The following is a 13,294-nucleotide window of genomic DNA, read 5'->3' as shown; positions in this document are numbered from 1 at the left end:
AAAACATGGTTAGAAAAATAATTAAAAAGAGAGAGAAAGAGAAATCCTGAAAGAACTTTTGGGTTCACAAGGTATAAACTCTTTCACTTTTTTTTTAAATTGGAAATGGAGGCCCAGAAGTAAAGGATCTCTCTTCAGGTCACTGAGCCTACATGTGTGTGACGTATATTCCCAAACATTCTATGAATCCTCTGATCTGGACACAGGACTATCTCTTTGTGACCTAATCCATTTACCAAAATATGGACTGAGACTTGGTGATCACCAAGTTTCCATCCATGGAAAAATGCCAGTGATTGCATTACTATTGAACACTTCCTATGTTCAGAACATGCTGCTGGAAATTGTGGGTGTTAAAATGGGCATGTGAAAATCTCTCTGGTCTCTAGAGGATTTAAAGTTTAGCTGGAGAGACATTTATATAGAGAGTTATGAGACATGTAAACTATGGTATAGCCACACAATGAGGCCAAAGTTCGAGTACAGACTGGACTCGGTGAGAGCCTTTTGACTTGAATGTTAGTGATGGCGTCATAGAGAAAAAATAGGACTTTACTTGTGCATGAATTTTGAACTGGATTTTTGAATACACAGAGAGGGGAGGGGAGGACATTATGTGCCTTGAAACTTTATGTGCCTAGGCAAAAGTGCAGAGGTAGAGACAAACACCATTGAGGGTGGGGCATTCACTTAAGCTGGCTCGACCATTCCTTATGTCAAACCCAGTCCTCTCAGCATGAACTTCTGTGGCAGTGGGAGTTTTCACAAGTGTGTATGTGTGTGTATACAGGAGCACACACATTTCAGTATTCTCTACTTTAAATACTGGCAGGGAAACAATACCAAGACATTGTGACACCCCAAATTCAGTACCCCAAAAAGTACAGGTCATCTCTGATTCCTTTGGCTTTTGACTCATTCCAATCTATCAGCTTACTGGCTCTTCTGCCTCAAGCATGTATCTTGGGATCTTACACTTCTCTTTATTTCCATTGCCCCAATATCAGTCTTTATTATCTATTGTTGTACCAATGCTAAAGGCAACTCCATTTTATTCCTGATCCCTGTGATGCATTTCCCACTGTAACAGTCTTCTGATAGAGTGAACTACATCATGGAATTCTTCCTTGCTGAAAACATTTCAATGGCTGCCAATTTTACTGAGCATATAATCTAAACTCTTTGCTATGGCCTTCAAGGTGCTGTAGAATCTGACCTCTCAAACCTGTTCTCTTGCAATTCATCCTCTCCCTTGCTGTTCTTTGAACCAGACAAAGTGCTTCCAGACACAAGGTCTTTGTGCTTGCCATGCCCTCTATCTGAGCTGTTATTCCCCCAACTTTGTGAAATCTTATTACCCTTCAAACTGCAGCTTAAATGTCATCTTCTCTGAGAAGTCTTCTTCTTCTTCATTTTGTTTTGTTTTGTTTTTTTTTGTTTGTGGCCATACACATGGCATATGGAGGTTACCTGGCCAGGGATTGAATCCGAGCCACAGCTGTAACCTACACCACAGTTATGGCAACATAGGTTCCTTTAACCCACTGTGCCAGGCCAGGGACTGAACAAGCACCTCCGCAGCGACCTAAGCCACTACATTCAGATTCTTTTTTTTTTTTTTTTTTTTTTTTTTTTGTCTCTTTGCCATTTCTTGGGCCGCTCCCTGCGGCATATGGAGGTTCCCAAGCTAGGGGTTGAATCGGAGCTGTAGCTGCTGGCCTATGCCAGAGCCACAGCAACACAGGATCCGAGCCGCGTCTGTGACCTACACCACAGCTCACAGCAACACCAGATCGTTAACCCACTGAGCAAGGGCAGGGATCGAACCCGCAACCTCATGGTTCCTAGTCGGATTCGTTAACCACTGCGCCACGACGGGAACTCCTACATTCAGATTCTTAATCCACTGTGCCAGAGTGACAACTCCTGAAAGGTCTTCTTTGATCTTACATAATAATTTCCCTCTGGGATTCTAGATGGCAGCCTATGAAATTTCCTTTCTAGCACTTATCACCTTTTGATACTTATTGAATTGGTTAGTTTTTTTTTTTTTTTTTTAACTTTTTGAAATGTCTGTTTTCCTTCCATATAACCTCTGTGATTAGGCCCTGTCTGTCTCTTTTGTCTTTTGTTGTTGTTGTTGTTGTTAGTCTCCAGGATCTAGTACTGAAGATTTCAGATAAAGGAAGTAAATGAAAATATATTAGAGTGAGTAAATTGTCACAAAATGCACTAGCTTTAGTGGCCACATTCACCTCTTGATTCTGTAAATATGAGACTATGATCAGTTACAAAACAGTTGCTTTATTTTAGGGTAATTCTAAAAGAAACATTTGTCTTATTTTTTTCAAGAGAATGACTGTTGCCTCTCATGAGTAGAGGACTCAGAGTGGCTTGGAGTGACTAATTGGTCCATAACCTCCATTAATAGCTAAGCCCATTACTTTACACCTGGAAAGAACCAAATTTTTGTCTCCACAAAACAACAAATTACCACGTCACAGAAGTTGATTAATAATTTAAAGGACCAATGTTATATTCTCTTTGCTTAATGACTGCTATACTATTCTGTCAAGTTGTTCTCTCTGTGGACAGAGGAAAAGGGCTCTAGCTTGACTATTTTGTATCACCTTTCTGGCCAACAGGTGATTGTAGGCTTTCTCTTGCTTTAGATTTGCCTTATTTCTCTTTTAACTTTCCTCTCATAATCAAAGAACATTAAACCCTCATCCAGCCGTTTTACAATCTTACTCAAAGATCTTGCCTAAGGCCACTAAACCAACAGGTTTGTGATGCATTTTCCCAAAGCCTTTACTAGTTTTAGGATTTGTATAAAACACAACCTCTTTGTGACCTAATCTATAGTTTAATCAAGTTCAACAATAAGGACAACAGGATGCAAGCATTCATTTATTGAAGCAGTTTTTTTCCTTTTTTATGTGCCTGGTATTGTGCTAAATCTTTTATAGGCATCAGATCTTTTAATCCTGCCTAACAAGCCCATGAGGTAGTGATTTTAATCTCCATTTCACAGAGGAGGAAGTGAAGCTAAGATTTAGTGAAGCTAAGTAAATAGCCCAAGTTCACAATGTTATAAAGTGAACTTGGATTTCAAAGTTTGGACGACCCCATAAGTGCCGAGGTAGTATCAATATGGATAAGTTAAAAATAATCAGAACCAGGAGTTTCCATTACGGTGCAGCAGAAACGAATTTGACGAAGAACCATGAGGTTCCAGGTTCCATCCCTGGCCTTGCTCGGTGGGTTAAGGATCCAGCGTTGCCATGTGGTTTGCAGACGCAGCTTGGATCTGGCATTGCTGTGGCTGTGGCGTAGGCTGGCAGCTGTAGCTCTGATTCGACCCCTAGCCTGGGAACCTCCATATGCCATGGGCACAGCCCTAAAAAAAAAAAAAAAATTCAGAACCAGACACAGTTTTTTAAACATTAAATGATGTATAGACTGATCTATGATGGTTCAAATTAATGATTTTTTGACAGTGGTGGGAAAGGAATACATGCTCAGTAGAAACCATACTTCAAATTTTTGAATCTTCATCTTTCCGGAGCACGTGAGCTATTCCTTTGTGACAAAGGGCGGAGGTAGTGAGCCATAGCTCCCAGTCAACCACATGATCACCAGGGTGAACAACCTATACAACCATTCTATTTTTCACCTTCCGTACAGCATGTAATACATTAATGAGAGATTCAACACTGTTATAAAATAGACTTTGTGTTATATGATTTTGCCCAACTGTAGGCTAATGTAAACTTTCTGAGCATGTTTAAGGTAGGCTAGGCTGAGCTATGGTGTGCAGTAGGTTAGGTGTATAACATGCATTTTTTGACTTATGATAATTTCAATTTACAATGAGTTTATTTGGGACATAACCCCATTGTAAGCAGAGACAGATCTGTATATGCTTAGTTAAAATTTTAGATTTTTTTTTTTTTTTGGTGAGGGGAGGGCTGGGCCTGCAGCATATGCAATTTCCCAGGCCATGGATGGGACCTGCACCACAGCAACCACCTTAGCTGCTTCAGTGATGCCAGATCCTTAACCTACTGTACCACAAGGGAACTCCTAGATATTTTATATAAGAATAATTTAACGTGCTTTTTAAAAAACCTAGCACATAAGTATATCCCTGGTTATGAATAGTTCAAGTCTATTGGATTCCATTTTTGGTCCATATTACTCATTTTGCTTTACTGGGCTCTCACCATTGTTCACATTTTCATGTTTCCTTATTTTTTTCAGTTTGGTGGTTTTTCCCTCCTTTTAAAAAATTGCATTGTCATGCTTCTCTGTAACCTTGGTGAGTCAGTTCAACCTCTAATTACTTCAGTCTCCTTCCCTGCAAGAAAAGCTGTCAAAATACAAGAACACTCAAATGTTTTGCATCATCTCACACGCACACAGGGATAAGGAGGGATATAATTCTCCTGAAGAAGCAGAACAACTGGCAACAGCTGGCACAACAGCTTCTAAAGACCTAGTCTAACTCTGTCTTCAAAATCAGCCTCATACTGCCCCGAAATAACAATTACCCCATCTGCACCAGGGCAATCTCATTGACCAGTTACAGTTAATGACATAATATCTGCTATCAACTTTCAGCATAGATGTAACCATTGCCATAATATTTTGTAAGATCAACAAAGTGTCATCTGTACCTTAGGACAGTGGGATATTAGTTAGGTAACAGGATGCACAAGGACATTGCTCTCCTTTCTTTGGTAACCCCATATCAAACTGCTATCAATTACATCTCCAGTCTTCAACATAATTTAGTTTTTAGAAAGGTGACTGGATAAACCGGCAAAGATAATTTCTTAACCAAAAGCAAATCAGAACAGAATGAGTTAGTCTTTTTCTCCAGTTACCCAGCATTCAAAGCTCTAACTGTAGTCATGCTGTACTCATTTTAGACCCTAAAGCAGTGTGACCATTTGATACATAATTTTTAACACATGTTTTATTAATCCATTCTTCCTGTGCTTCATTTAAAATACTGGAAACTATAAAAAGATCAGCGTGTTTCTGCCCTTCCAGGAAAAAGGAAAAAAAGAAAAAAAAAAAAAAAAGAAAAAGAAAAGAAAAGAAATGAAAAACCTAACAAACACCTAAAAAGCCAGAGCAACTGAAATCTCAGTCTCGAGGAAACACATGGGATTGAAGCATCCGCCGGAGCTCTGTCATCAAGTGTCGTCTGTGACTCTACCTCGGTGCTAAAGCCTAGCTGTCACCTGGCTGGAGTGAGGAGGAGGCTGTGCGTGCAGGCCAGTGAGTGTGTGACCGCGGGGGTCAGGGTGGGGACCTGGGGGCCACGAGCCTCGTCCGCGGCGCGGGCAGAGTCTGCCAGGAAGCCCGGAGCTCCGCTGACTGAGCTGCTGCGAATCAGGCTGGGGCGCCTTGGCCGGCACGTAGCGCCGGGCATGACTCAGCGCTGACTCACCGCTCCCTCTGCCAGTGGATTTCCCGGTCTGAGAGCTCCGCCTGCCCTCGCAGACGCCTGCTCTCCCGTCTTTTCCTGCACCCTGCACGTGGAACCGTCTGCTTTAATCAGAACAGGACAGATTTTATAGCTTTTGAATCCTGATCAAACAGGGAACAAACTGGCTTTGCTTTCTTTGACTTGAAGAGTTAAATAGTCCACTGGTCAAATTCTTTCAAAGGTTTGTTGGAACAATTCTCTAACGACCTTCCACAGTGACTTAGAGATGACCTCCACTCAGATTTTGCTTCTCTTGTCCCAAGCTCGAATCTTATTTTGTTCCGCATTTGGGAGGTTATCTTTTCAATATGTTTAATAACCAGCCTTGGCACAAAACCACGACTGCGGTGACGCAAATCAGGTTGGAACTTGTGTGGGCCTTGAGTGGCTTTCTGCAAAAACTGGGGAACACTTCAAAAAGATGTCCTTATCTTCCATCTCAGTCGCTGATTAAATGCCATGCTCCTTTTCAGTCTGTGGCTACCCTTTGCAAGGTCCTGGGATAGATTTAGATTGTTAATAGCCAGATTCTTGGGCGGCCATGCTAATTTCTTGCTTTGCAGGGTCCAGTGCAGAGAGCAATAGTTAGGCATTATTTCTCCATCTGTAGCCCAAGGACCACCTGCATGTTCAGGCAATATTTGGCAAAAAAAAAAAAAAAAAGCAGGTTCTTAGACCCCACTCCAAGCTGCAGACTTGGAATGTTTTGGGCTAGGACCTGGAAATTGATCTTAATTAAGCAGCGCATAAGGGTTTGCAAACTAGGTAGAGGATGAAGGTGGGAGACATTCTCTGAAGACTAGGAGAAATCCTTACAATCAAGATCGCTTTGTTCTAAAATGGATATTGACATTCTGATGTCAAGCAATCATATTTCTAAAATTAGTTTTCTATATAATATTGTGTTTGCTTTAACAGTATATCAATACAGACAGATTTTTTTCTTTATAATTAGACATTCAGGTATAGGATTAAATGAAGTACCTGTTAACTTTCTTATTTCATACCAGTATTTCCCAAACCTGACTTTGCATCAGAGTTTTCCACAGATCCCTAACACACTCTAATTCCTGGACCAGACACTAGGTAGGCCTAAAGAAACACTCTCTGAAGGTGAAGCCCAAGAACAGGTAATTTGAAAAGCTCTGAAAGTTAGTCTGCACCTTTGCAAAAGGCCATTATTCCCAAGTACAATAGAAATGTCATTTCTGCAAGGTAGTGCAGGGTAGTTGGGCTGTGTTATTCTAATACAGTGTTCATTTATCTCCCAGTCTGCACTGTTTACTTTTGAAATCACCATTAAAAAAAAAGGAATGTTAAAAGTGACCACATAAAATGTCAACATGCCATTATATTGATATGTTCACTTCTTCCAAAAGTAAGTTTGAAATCTTTAAATTTTAAGTATTTTGAGGGGAAGGAGTAGGGAGCATGGCAGATGTCTAGAGAATAATCAGGGAGTTTATTTTGAAAATGTTCTTATTCTTTTTCTTGGATATTTTGTTTACTCATTTTCTTTTCATCTTACAAAGATAAGTGTTTTCACTTATCACTATTAGCATTGTGGCAAAAAGCCTAGATCTGAAACACACCTGACAGAGATAGCTCCTTGCCTACTTTCTTATAGAGCCTTGCTCTGGTGTGGTTTTTGGACCAGCAGCATAGAGGTCACCGGGAACTTGTTAAGAAATGCATAGGAATTCCCTCTGTGGAGCAGCAGGTTAAGGATCTGGCATTTTATCTGCAGTGGCTAGGGTTGCTGCTGAGACACCCAGTGTGTCTGTGGCATAGGCTGCAGCTGCGACTTGGACTAGATCCCCGGCCAGGGAATTTGATATGTGTCAGGCGTGGCCAAAAAGCAAAATAAAAATGCAGACTCTCAGGCCACATCCACAACTACTGAATTAACACATTAGCAAGATCCCCAAGTGATCGGTATGTGTGTTAGAATTTGGGAAGTGCTGTCTTATGATAATAATAAGGGTTATAAAGGGGGGCTGGTAGAGGAAAAGAGAAGAAATAAGAAGTGGGATATATTGGTTCCCTAGGGCTGCTGTAACAAAGTACCACAAACTAGGTGGTTTAAAACAATAGAAATTTGTTGATTTATTCTTCTGCAGCTCTGGAGGCCAGAAATAGAAAATCAAGCATTAGCAGGGCCATGATTTCCCTGAGACTGAGTAGGATCCCTCCTAGCTTTTAGTGATAGCCATGGATACTTGGTGTTTCTTGTTTTACAGCTGCATCTCTCCTATGTTTGTCCCTATCATCACATGGCATATTCTCCCTGTGTGTCTCTGATTTTTCATTTCTTTCTTAAAGGACACCTATCAAAATGGATTATGGCTCACCCTAAAGAGCTCATGCTCACTCAATTACATCTACCAAGATGTAAATAAGGTCATATTCACAGGTAAGAAGGGTTAGGGCTTCAACATAATCTCTTTGGAAGACACAATTCAAACCACAATAGGAAGATGGGGAAATTCTGTTTTCCATAAGTAGAAATGCATTATGTGAAAAATAACATAAAAATTAAGTATTATTTTAAAATAACCTGATCAGATTTTATAACCTGATCCCATTTTAATTATGATTATCAAGCTATGAAATACTTCTGGACAAATATACAAAATCTTACTTGTTTTAATCTATTGATGGTACAGGGTCAGAAAAGATTCTACCCACAAAGAGTAGCTTGACCATAAAATTAAGCCCTAAAATAAAGGAAAAAAATAATTATAGCTAGAAGTATAACCACAGTGATAGGCAAACTGAAAATACCTTAAGATCAGGGCAAAAAAGTGAAGGGAATCCTTATAACCACAGAAGAGGATAAGAATAGTACCAGAGAGGCAGCCAAGAAGGTAATGTCTTTTTAAAAGCCCTTGACAGTTTGTAGTGGGCACCTGGTTTTGTTTGCTCAGCATTCATTTTCCCTCTTTCCTTAGAGAATGCCCTAGTCATCCTCTCCAACATTTTTGTGCAGGACTGGCAATAACCACAGTGTTTCCCTTCCCTCTTCCTCCCAAGGCTGAAACACATGACTCTTTTCTTTCTGTCCTGCACACTGAAATCTGGGTGAGTCTCCAAAATGTAGAAAGTGATCGAAGCTGAGTCATTTCAGTGGTAGCGCTTGAAGACAACAACCAGGTGTTTTTGTCTATTGGTTTCACTGTTGAGAATCCCAGAGTAATCCTAGTTACAGTCTTCACAAGTCCCAACTGCTTAACTCTTCCTTTTGTCCTGAGAGCTGTTCAGTATTTTTTTAAATATTAAATTATTTAAAAATGTAAAACTGCAATGTTTGTTTTTAACTTATTCTTTTTAGATCACCATTTTCTATTATTTTATTATAATTCAATGTTAATTTTTTTTTTACAGAGCCTAAAGTTAGCCCCAGTTGTTTTCTGTTGCCTACAGACAAAAGGACCTAACTACTATGAAAAGACTGATGGAGAGGACACATATTGCCCTGCCAAGCCTATCTGAAACGGTACTCTGGATTCATGATAAATAAAATACATATTCTAGAAATGTAATGAATGAGGCTCTTCTCTAACTTATTTCAATTGATTTTTCCAGCTCTCATCATTGCTCTGTATTTTAAGCTGAGTCATTCTTCCCTTCTGAACCATCCAAATTGCCAAGGGGTGCAAAAGAGACAATCACTTTTGTTATGCTAATTGCAGGCACCAATCATCTTCTTTATGTTGCCTCCAATTCCTCATTGTGGTTTTTATGATATTTGCAGTATTAAGGAGATTAAAGAAAAGTACTCCAGAGTTTCTAATTAGAGCTGTTTTACCAGGGGTCTAAGTGGCACAATAGAAACAGGGCAAATGTGATCTTTTCTTTGTAAATGTGATCTTTTCTTTTCTTTGTAAGCAAAGATTAGCCCAAAGCTTTTATACTGGCCAACACTAAATGTCTGTCTTTTGAGTTCGGCTGATGGGATTTAATTTGGTCAAGGTGCATCAGCCCCCTTCTATCATACACTTGTTCCAATGGTGGCATGGTAAATATGGTTTCGTTTGGCTGGGGTAGGGAGCACACAGGGAGAATAAGCCACCAAAATAGCTATTTTAGAATTATAGTGAATCATGAATATTGTGGTAAGAATTCTGTACTTAAGTATAATTTTTCAACGGTTTTTGATTAAGGCAAAGAAGTGTGACATTTATGCCTGGAACTACATTATCCAGTGATTTCCTGTTTATGATGGGTGGATTTAGCTCTCTTACACAAACTAAGACATTAAGTAAAATATTTAAGACTCAAAAAAATTTTGTATCAGTCACAGATAATATGAATATTTACTTTGTGAGAAGAGGGTGTATGTTCCCCATCTTTTCTTCATCTTTCTTTTCTCTTAATACCTGTTGAATTTGGTCACCTTTTTTTTTTTTTTCTCTTAGTACCTGTTAAATGCCGTCATGTTTCCTTTTACCTTATTGAGATTGATAACATTTGTGTTAACTATTCTGAGGTTCAGGTTTGACACTGAACTAAAAAAAATTCTTGAACAATTGTGTTACATTAAGACGCCATGAATATTCTTCTCATGTTTTGAGCTAGATGGCTAGAAGTAGGGAAATGGGGAGCACTGTTCATTGTGGTCCACTGCTCTCTACAGAAACTTTATCTGGATGTTTTTGTCCCACTTTTCATTGTGATCCATCTTACATCCCTCAGTGTCTGAGAAGAGAGACTCTCCAGGTGCTGCAAATACACAGCTTTCTGCATTTTCCAGGGAAGCTCTCAAAGAGTACAAATTCCTGGGCTCTACCTAGGGATACTGATTCAGCACCTTTGAGATATGCCAAGATACCTGCATTTTTTTTTTTTAATATCTTCCTTGGCTCATGCACACGTTCAGTTTGGGGCACCACCAAGAATGAAGCAGATGTAGGAGGCTAATAACATGGCAAACGACTGGATGTAGGAAGAACAAAGAGCAAAGGATCAAAACTGTCTACTAGGTTTTAAGCCTGAGTTGGCTCTCAGAGTGATAGTACCATTAGCATAAAAAGGAAAAGTGATCAGGAGGAGTAGGTTTTACTTTCTTCCTGATTTTTACTTCCAGATATTGTCCTAAATGGCACCCCCACAAAATATTACTAAAGTGATCCTTTCGGAAGAAAGATTGCTAATAAGAGTGATGTTAGATTACAATAGAAGGATGAATAAATAGATGTGTAAATACATTTTTAGGCTGGAGAACCAGTATTTATATGCACAAAGTAATCGATCCACCTTAAACAATTTATAAAGGTAATTAAAAAACATTTAGGAGTTCCCGTCATGGCGCAGTGTTTGACGAATCCAACTAGGAACCATGAGGTTGCGGGTTCGATCCCTGCCCTTGCTCAGTGGGTTGACGATCCAGCGTTGCCGTGAGCTGTGGTGTAGACTGCAGACTCGGCTCGGATCCTGCGTTGCTGTGGCTCTGGCGTAGGCTGGCAGCTACAGCTCCGATTGGACCCCTAGCCTGGGAACCTCCATATGCCACGGAAGCGGCCCAAGAAATGGCAAAAAAGACAAAAAAATTAAAAAATTTTTTAAAAATTAAAAAAAAAACATTTATAGAGCATTCTAAAATGAAATGTGAGTAATTTATTTGTGGAAAGTTCCTGGTTTCCTTTCAATCAAGTGTCTTAATTTTGCAAATGTGAAAGAGCAAAATTCAAATATACAATACCTCTTATACTTACTATATCTAAATACAGATACCAAAAAAAAACCCCACAAAAACCACAACCAAGCAAAATTCACAATGATATCTACTGTTCTTTATAAGATTTATATCCTTACTAAAATATTGCTGTTCACACAGTTCAATTTCTATTAATAGAACAGCCTGATGACTCATTTTATATACTGAGAGTCTAAGGAGGATTTTTATATCTGCAATACTTGTGACAACAACTAACAGCTCCTTCTCATTAAAACATGTTTTCTTTGTAAATAGTTCTATGAAAATATTGATTTTTTTCTTTTTAAAATTAGGGTATAATTTATATGCAGTAATTTTTAGCCTTTATAATGCACAGTTCTGCGAGATTTGACAAATATATCCAGACATAAAATCACTGTCACAATCAAAACACAGAACAATTTCATCATTCCTCAAAGTACTCTCAAACTTCTTATTTATTTCTTTTTCTTTCTTTTTTTTTGTTTTTATTTTTGTTTTTAGGGCCACACCCATGGCATATGGAGGTTCCCAAGCTAGGGGTCTATTTGGAGCTACAGTTGCTGGCCTACACCACAGCCATAGCAACGTGGGATTGGAGCCACGTCTGTGGCCTACACCAGAGCTCACGGCAACACCCGATCCTTAACTCACTGAGCGAGGCCAGGGATGGAACCTGAAACCTCATGGTTCCTAGTCGGATTCGTTTCCACTGCACCATGATGGGAACTCTCTCACAAACTTTTTAAATAAGTCAAATCCTACCCTCCCCCATCCTAGCCCTGGCACTGACTGATCTGTTTTCTCTACATACAGTTTGTCCTTTTCCAGAATACGTTATATCATCAGCCAGTATATAGCCTCGTTCATTTAGCATAATGCATTTAAGGTTCATCTATTTTCTTGCATGTATCATTAGTTTGTTCCTTTTTATTGCTGATAATATTCCATTGTACCACAGTTAGCTTATCTAAATATTGATATTTAACCATTTATCAATTATTTTGTAAAAGAGGATGGTTTCATGACTAGGAAATTATGCATTTATCAAGAAGGGGAAAAAGTAAGGTAAATTCCCTTTATGCTTTGAATTCTCTAGTTACTTTAGATTTATTTGACTATATATTATGTAGAACTACTTCAAAAAATGTTTCATATAACTGAAAAAAAGCATAAATATTTGTTCAACTCCTGTGTATGTACATTTGAAGCATGTACTGTGATTCAAAAGGTTTTCTCTACTTAAAATGTGAATACAACACTTATGATTATTATTGCTGATAACAATAGATAATGTTTTGCTTAAACTCTGAGGATAAGTGCTCTATGAAGACCCTATTCAACCCAGAACCCCAAAATGGCTCACTTTCTATCGAAACCCTGTTAATCTTTTACTCCATGGAGGTAACAGGTGGGTTAGAAAATAGCCAATAGAAAGACAATTCTTGTCCTTTGGGATCAGTGCCAATGGAAAAAAGTGACCTGAAATACAGATCTCAGGCCTGACATGACGAAAATCTAATGCCACAGCTGTTGTCTCTCACAACTGTCACTCATCATGTTTTAATTTCACAGTTTTGATTTAATCTTTTCTAAATACAGCACTGGATAAACACAGAAGAAGATAACGAGGATTCCCAGTAAAGGAGCCAGGTCAATGTTAGCACCATCCTCCTTTCACCACCTCCCCCACCTTTGGGGTTTTATTTTTTGTGACATTGCATCTCCAGACACTACTTTTTATGTTCACAAGGGCCAATGCTTCTGTACCAGCTCAGAAGCTTAACAGGAATCGTTTTGATTTCATGGTGACTTCTTCACTTTTCTTACCCTGTCAACCAGGATGCCTTTACCAGCCATCTTAAGTTGTAACAAAAGTGGACATGTATGTGAAAAATAAAAATAAAAAATTTCAATGATATACCCTCAGATCCCTCCTTTTGTAAAATATACATTTAAATATACTGTTTTCAGTGTTTTTCCTATGAAAGTCTCTATTAAAAAAAACTATATCGAGCTATATTTTACATACAATAAAATATACCCTTCCTAAATGTACAACCTTGACAAATGCACATCACTACAAGATATAAGCATCT

The 13,294-nt window shown here is 38.9% G+C and overlaps 1 long non-coding RNA gene across 1 annotated transcript; it reads left to right on the top strand.

Moving 5' to 3' along the window:
• LOC106508640 lies at positions 4,090-10,846 on the top strand. Its single transcript, XR_002341818.1, has 3 exons — positions 4,090-5,289; positions 7,823-7,913; positions 8,885-10,846. It is a non-coding gene; the product is annotated as an uncharacterized LOC106508640 (long non-coding RNA).

Source organism: Sus scrofa, chromosome 2 (genome assembly GCF_000003025.6).
Source record: "Sus scrofa isolate TJ Tabasco breed Duroc chromosome 2, Sscrofa11.1, whole genome shotgun sequence".
NCBI classification, from domain to species: Eukaryota; Metazoa; Chordata; class Mammalia; order Artiodactyla; family Suidae; genus Sus; species Sus scrofa.
This window is presented reverse-complemented; position numbering and strand designations above follow the sequence as displayed.